Source organism: Poecilia reticulata, linkage group LG16 (assembly GCF_000633615.1).
Source record: "Poecilia reticulata strain Guanapo linkage group LG16, Guppy_female_1.0+MT, whole genome shotgun sequence".
NCBI classification, from domain to species: Eukaryota; Metazoa; Chordata; class Actinopteri; order Cyprinodontiformes; family Poeciliidae; genus Poecilia; species Poecilia reticulata.
The window spans coordinates 27,840,740-27,848,129 of NC_024346.1; the positions used below are offsets into that span (position 1 = coordinate 27,840,740).

Consider the following 7,390-nt stretch of genomic DNA (forward strand, 5'->3'; position numbering starts at 1 on the left):
AAGCCCATGGAGGCTCGAAACAACGCGTCTTTGTTTGCTGCCTTCTAGAGAAAAAACAAAAAGGATTTTATTAATAAAAGGAGAGATTTAGTCACACGCCTCTTTAAGCAAAACAACTTGTGACCTTCAGACATCGATATCGGAAGGAATTAGTTTTTTTCCCAAAGATAGCTTCCTTTAGAAAATTAGCTGAAGCTTGATGTGATGTTAGCTAATCCTTCATCACTCTAAAGTTTTTTAAAAGACAAAACAAACAACAACAATCATATAAATATATTGACTCAACATTGCCATAGTTAAAAATAAAGTTTTAACAAAACAAAGTGAAATGGTGTTCGTGTTTCCGGTGGTTTTTATGTAACATGAGGTCAGAGGTCATTAGGGTCCCACACACAGAGCGAACAGTAAAGTTCACTTAAAGTAAATTTTGCTCAATAAATGTAAAGTACCTCGCAAAAGTTTTTACTGTACTTGATTTTTAAATATATTTTCTCACATTGCAATCATAAAGTTTTGTTGTTTTTTATACCAGAATTTTATCTGATGGACCAACACAAAATAATAAATAACTATAAAACAGAAGAGACATAAATATGTTGTCATTTATATTAAAAAAGTGTTTTTTTGTGTTTGTGTTCACCCCTCCCCCCCTTTTTACTCTGATACCCCTAAAAATGAAATCCACTCTGACCAATTAGTGAATACCAGGACAGGAACGCATTAACCTTAGCTTAAATCTTACCTGCTGGAATAAGTGACATGAAGAAAGACATGAGACGCTTTCAATTTAAAATTTTGTAAATCCCCCTCAACGTACCATTTTCACAGTAAAGCATGGTGGCGGCAGCATTATGCTGTGGGAGTGCTTGTCATTGGGAGTTTGGTCCCTGGAAGACGACCTGCTGGAGGCTCAGCTTCCACAAGGACAGCAACAGTAAACATAGCAAAAAAGGGATTAGATAAAAGCGGATTTGTGAGTTAAAATGGCCCAGTCAAAGTCCAGAATTAGTTGGGAATTTGACAGGATTTGAATAAATGCTGTCCATCCCATTGGACTGAGCTTTGTGTTTTTCTGTAAGAAAAAAATGGACAAACGTTTCTCTCTTTAGACGAGTGAAGCTGGTGACTCCTGAGTCGTGTCGATGGAACTGCAGAGAAAGTTTTTATTAAACGGGACTGAACACAAACGCAAAAGGCCCAGGTATCTTTTTCCTTTCACTTCACAAACTACCATCTATTAAATCCTAATGAAATTCATTCAGGTTTGTGGTCATAATTGGTGAAAATGTTTGAGTCTCTAGATTTTATGTGATCAGATTTCAGCCATGGCAAACCTCCCAGGGCCCAACCTCCAGGAGGGGCCCCCACCGCGGACGGCGTTTGTGTGTGTGTGGAGGAGGGAACGCGGCTCGGAGACGAGCGCCTTTTTAGCAAACAGGCTTGGCAATTACAGTCCGAGTAATTACGCGCTGAAGGGGGAGACACGATTCGCCCCGCTGCTCAACAAAGTTCATGTGAAGTTATAATTAAACAATAACTCGTTTACAAATGAACGCACACGCGCATTTGTGTACTTAAGTGTGCAAAGAGTAATTAGCCGCGATGCATCTGAGTGAGAGTGAGCAGCCGCAATGTCAAACGGTGCAACCACGCTGAGACTGAGTGTGTGTATGTGTGTGTGTGTGTGTTGGGGTTATATATGAGAGGTGTGTGTGTGTATGTGTATGCGTGTGTGTGTGTGTGTGTGTGTGTGTTAGTGTGAAGCGTGTAAGACAGAAGCAGTACAGATTGGACGAGTGATTGACACAGAGCCTCTGAGGTGGACATGTTGTTTGACTTTGTGTTCAAACTGAAGAAGAAAATCTCCACATGTGAGGCCATGTTTTTATATTTATGTTGTTTAAGCTGAGTCATCATTTGCTCCAACATGCTGACCAGTTACACTTTCTTCTGACAGCATAGTGAAATAATATAATAATATTCCACTTTAAAATGGCAGTTTTATGTAAAATCAACTTTTGTGAGCTTTGCATTATGTTACAGCGTTATTCACTCATCAAAAACAAACCTGGAGTGTTGCCTTGATTCGCTCTTGGATGTTTGAGGAATCCTTTAATCTCCCATGGCAACCATTCATCTGGGCAAAATGCCTGGGTGGACCTAGCTCCGCCTTCGAGGACAAAGTTCCTGCTTGGAGCTGCAGTTACCAAGCTTCGACTCCCCCTCTCAGCTCCTTCAGACTAGCCAGCAGCAATTGGCAAACATCTGTTGAAACTGAGCATCAGCTGAGCTCATTATAGGAGCCACTTCTCAGTGAAACGCTGGTAAAGAGTTAATAGAGGAGCCATGTCGTGATGACTTCCTGAAGGCGGAGTTTCAGAAAGAGCAGGAGTTTTTAAAGAGACAGAAGCCCAATTATGAGTAGTTAAATTATAAAGTCAACTTTCTTTTAAGTCATATTTTGATATAATTAACAACTGAAGGTAACATAGCTAATTGATTGTGCTACAAAATGGCACAAAATACATAATACTGCCCCCTTAATACATCCGTCGTGTGTAAAACTGAAATATATTTTGTCTAATTATTTAAAAAAAACAAACAAAAAAAAAAAAACAGAATATAATTCTGTTATTGTTTATAAACCAACCCACAGTTTTGATTCCAGTTCGCTGAGTGATTTCTGAGTGGCCCCTGTGGGTCAGCAGTGCCGAACCGGAGCCCCCACAGCGCCACCTAGCTGCTAAACATGGCACATTTTTAGAAAAGGAATTTAAGCCATTAATGAATTTCAGTCAGTTTGCATCATTTTCATAGATGACATTAAGAATAAAGTAGAAGTTGTTTTCAACCTTATGTCAAAAAATAATAAAATCTATATTTTCTAATGAGAAATATTTTGAACCTGATATTTGTAAAATAAATAAATAAAAATTGGAGAAAATTAAAAAATGACCTAATTTCTGATCAACTTCACTACAAGCAACAAACAGCCAATAAAGCTTACCAGTTCTACGCTTTCAGAAAAAAAAAAAAAAAAATCAAGGGCTCTTGGGGGCCCCCTGCTGACCTGGAGGCCATGAACAGAGGCTCAGCTCATATATCACTGAGTTCTTCTCCAGCCAGCTCACAGTCTCATATTGGATGCGTTGTTTTGATGATAATTTCATATTATTAATAACAATATTTTAAAAAGCTAAATGAATTTCATATAGCTGTTCAGCCAGAGCAGCTCAGCTTTCCTCCCCACCAGAGAGATATCTCACCAGGTTTCCTCATGTCTGCCATCAGTGAAATTTTATTTTCAATTTTGTATTTTTGCATCTTATTCTATCCAGTGAAAGCCAAAATTATTCATACCCTTGGCATATTCAGGTAAAAACAACATTTTTTAAATTTAATCAACAGGTTTCTTCTGTCTGATGGTTCTTATCAACGTTTGGGAGGGAGATAAAGATTAGGGTGATGGAAAGGAGGCCATCCCAACCTCACAGACAGCTGACCTTCAAAAGAAAAAAAAGAAAAGAAAAATCAAAACACCAAAGGAGATTAAAAATAAATGGCTGCTCAGTAATAATATGAGAACAGCTTGATAAAGTTTTTTTCTGTTATTTATTGGCAAAGCTGTAAACAATTTTCAACATTCTGTTAGTCAATAAAATGACGGCTTTTAAATTTTTTTATACTATTTTACATCATTGTGTCACGTTGCCTATCAGAGACAAACTTCTTGACTGAATTAAAATCATCTTGACATGAATTCTGCCAGGGTATGAATAATTCTGGACTGAACCGTTTATAAACATGGCATCATTTCATCACGTTGATCAATAAGTGGCTGTAAAATGAGGCAAACATAAAAGACCAACTTTGACCCATTCTGTTCCATCTGAAAATAATCTTCATTACTTATTTGCCACAGATGCTTTACCTCAGGTACAGTAAGTTCACAGCACTTTGAGTTAACGTACATTTCTTTTGCAGATTTTTTTTTTTTTAAGAATAAACTGAAAAAGTGTCACTAACATGGATAAACTCCACTAACCACTTAAATAACTAAGAACATCTTTAAGCTTGTTCTGATATCTTGAAGATTTCAAATTCTCAATTGGAAATTTTAACCTAAAATTTCCATTTTCAGTATAAACTGCATCTTCATATTTATGTTTGTTTTCCCCCCTAAAACCACACACCTTTGCAATCTTGCATTTTGTTCAGTAAGAATTATTCAGATTCCGTGCACCATGTTGTTTTTTGTTTTTTTTCTGGCTGCATCACAGCGATTAAAGATCTTCAACTCACCCTTTGGTCGTGTTGACGCCACTAGATGGCGCTTGCGCACCGACTTTCCTCCATTGCTTCAGACTTTCTTCATCTTTTTTTTTTTTTTTTTTTTTTTTTTTTTTGCTGTCTCTCTCTCTTCCCTCTCTGTGAGCCTGATGGGAAATTTCAAGTCACCTAAATAAAAAGGAAGGTGTAATTAACGCGTCGCGCTATTAATTGCATCTGCTAGAGAGCGGATGAAGGGCACCGGGGTGTGCTTCACCCCCTTTTTTTACTACGCGGCCCCGTGAAAAGTCTGCTTGGGATATTAGAGAGAGGGAGAGGAGCTGCTTCCTGGTGTCACGCGTAAAAACGGCAGGTCAGGTCAAATGTAGATGATGATGATGATGATGATGATGATGATGATGATGATGATGATGATGATGATGATGATGATGGGGAATGATGAGGCAACTGAACTGATGTGGGGATGATATAATATAAACTGTCTATCCTCATAAAAACTTGTGGATTAAACACAATCAGGTTAATGAAATCACTTTTCAGCAGAGTTTGGATAGATTAAAGGGCCAACATTCAGTTTTTTTTGTTTTGTTTTTTTTTTTACCAATCAAACTACATATTAGTGATTACAAACAGGAAGTTTGTGTGTTTTCACTTGATGTCAGTGATGACTGATCAGACAAAAACTCCCATTATTCATCCACATATAATGCTGAGCATCTCTTTCCCAGCTCAACGGAACAATTTGATTGAAAATCAAAACAATAATAATAATAATAATAAATATGGCAGATTTGGGCACTTTGGAGCTAAAATGAGCAGCTTACAGTTTTTCCCTCCTTCAGGAAACATTTCAGAGAAGCGGTACTATAGAAAAACAGAGAGCTGGTGCTTTCACTGTATCTTCTTAAGATATATCTGCTTTTGCCGTTTTACAAGTGTCGATTTTATTCCTACTGTCTCCCAGAGATGGTCCGTTTGGCCCCTTTTTAAGTTTAGAATCTGGCAAACTACGGTCAAGCAAACAAATGACAGAAATCGCTTCTGTCGTCATCTCAGACCAGCTGAAATGAGAAGCAGAAAATACAAATAATAGTAACAATAATAAAAGCACTTACACTTTTAAGCGGTCAAAAGCAGTCACTGTAGTGGACCCCTTTCAGTCCTTTCCAGGGGCCACTTTTTGCTCCTCGGGCCCCAGCTTGAAGACCTAACCGAACCCCCCTCCCCTCGATGAAAGCTGTGGCCTCTCCGGGCCAAAGTCAGTCCGTTTGGAAGCAGAAACAACATCATCAGCTCACAATCATCCAGCCTCATTTTCTCGCAGCCATTAATTCCTCTCAAACGACGGAGCTGCAGCCACAGCATGAACCTGCTGCAGCAGCAGGAACATTTCTTGGCTTTATCTCTGCGTTTGCTTTAAAAAAAAACAAAAAAACATGTAGGCTTGACATTGGAAAAAAAGCCTTTTTAATATCAACCTCATTATTTAAAAATGTGCAAGTCCCTTTGTTCATGTGGCGAGAGATGAAACACCAGCAGGCGTTTATCACCTCTGATAGCTCGACCCCAAGTTCATCCAGTGAATATGCCCCAAATAATAATAATAATAGTAATAATAATAATAAAAAAACAAGCAGTAAACAGAACAAATCCACAGCGTTGGGTTGCTACAGGTCTACATCCCACAACTTCAGTCAAATCTGATCGTTCCATTAAAGCTACCGAGGAGAGATTCCAGTGATCATTTCTGCAGAAACAGGAGAGAGGGAAGAAAATGAAAACAAAGTAAAATAAAATAATAAAAAGAAAGGTGGGAATAAAATCCCTGGATATGTATATTTGCATAAAACAAACAAACAAACAAACAAAAGCGAGCTACTGTGTGGAATTAAGACATATATTTATATATACATAACTCTGTCTGGCTAGTCCAGGCTGCCTGCCTCCCCTCTGCGTCTCAGTTTAGCTTAAATAGATTCATCTCATCTTTTTGCGTCACGTAAATAAAATAAGAATGACGTAATAAATTACAAGCTCAAACAAAAACAAAACAAAGATAGAAAAATAAAATCGACTTGCTGTAACCATATAGTCCCTCCACAATAAAGCAATAATAATAATAATAATAATAATAATAATAATAATAATAATAATAATAATAATAATAATAATAATAATAATTTTCTCAAAGGGTGCAAAATTTGGAAATATATTTTAAAATCATTTGAAAACAAAATGTGCAAAATCATTATTATTATTATTATTATTATTATTATTATTATTATTATTATTATTATTATTATATCTGTTAATATATTATTATTATTAGTTATTATCGAACGCGTCGTTCTGGAACATTTGAATTATTTCTGAGCGTTTCTAAATATTAATAATCCGTCTCGGTTCCGGTTCTGAAGCGCTGTTTTGTGTTTTGGAGGTTTCTGTGTTTTGAATTGTTTTTGTTTTCCACTCAGAGCGGACGGGAAGTGACTCAAATCAAAAATGAATTAGCTGACATTTAAATCAATAACACAAGAGCTGCAAATTAAATGCGCAAAAAAAAAAGAAAAAAAAAAGAAGAAGAAAAAATCGCATTTGAGAGTTAAATTCGAGCGACAAAAAGAACAGCACGCAAATACAAGGCAGCAGGTAGGCTGGATCCTGAAACTCAATAATGAAAAGGGGAAGGGGGAGAATAAAACAAAAACAAAAGTGCCCCAGTGAAAATATATATATATAATTTTTTTTTAAAAAAAGGGATAAATCCATAACTTTTTGTTTAAAGTTGTACAATATTTACAGATGTGAATCCGAATGTTTTTGCTGCCGTCTTGTTGGTATTTATTCATTTTTATTTTGCTGAGATATCTAGAGCCCATCTTGTCGTGGGAAAAGTGCCAGATAGTCCAATCAGTCGCCGTGGATCCTTTTCTTCATCTTCTTCTTCTCCTCCTTCTTTTTCTTCTTCTACGAGCAGAACAAAAGCTCTGAGGGAGGAGATCATGTTATTGAACTGGTTGTGATGGCTGAGAAAAAACCCCAGAGCGGTCTCTGTGTTTACGCCGCTAATTGCAGAGGTCGCAGCACGACTAATAATAAT

General features: G+C 37.0%; 1 protein-coding gene across 4 annotated transcripts in view; it reads left to right on the plus strand.

Moving 5' to 3' along the window:
• Positions 1–7,390, plus strand: part of fbxl4 (F-box and leucine-rich repeat protein 4) — a 46,917-nt gene that overhangs the window by 21,144 nt on the left and 18,383 nt on the right. The window lies entirely within an intron of this gene.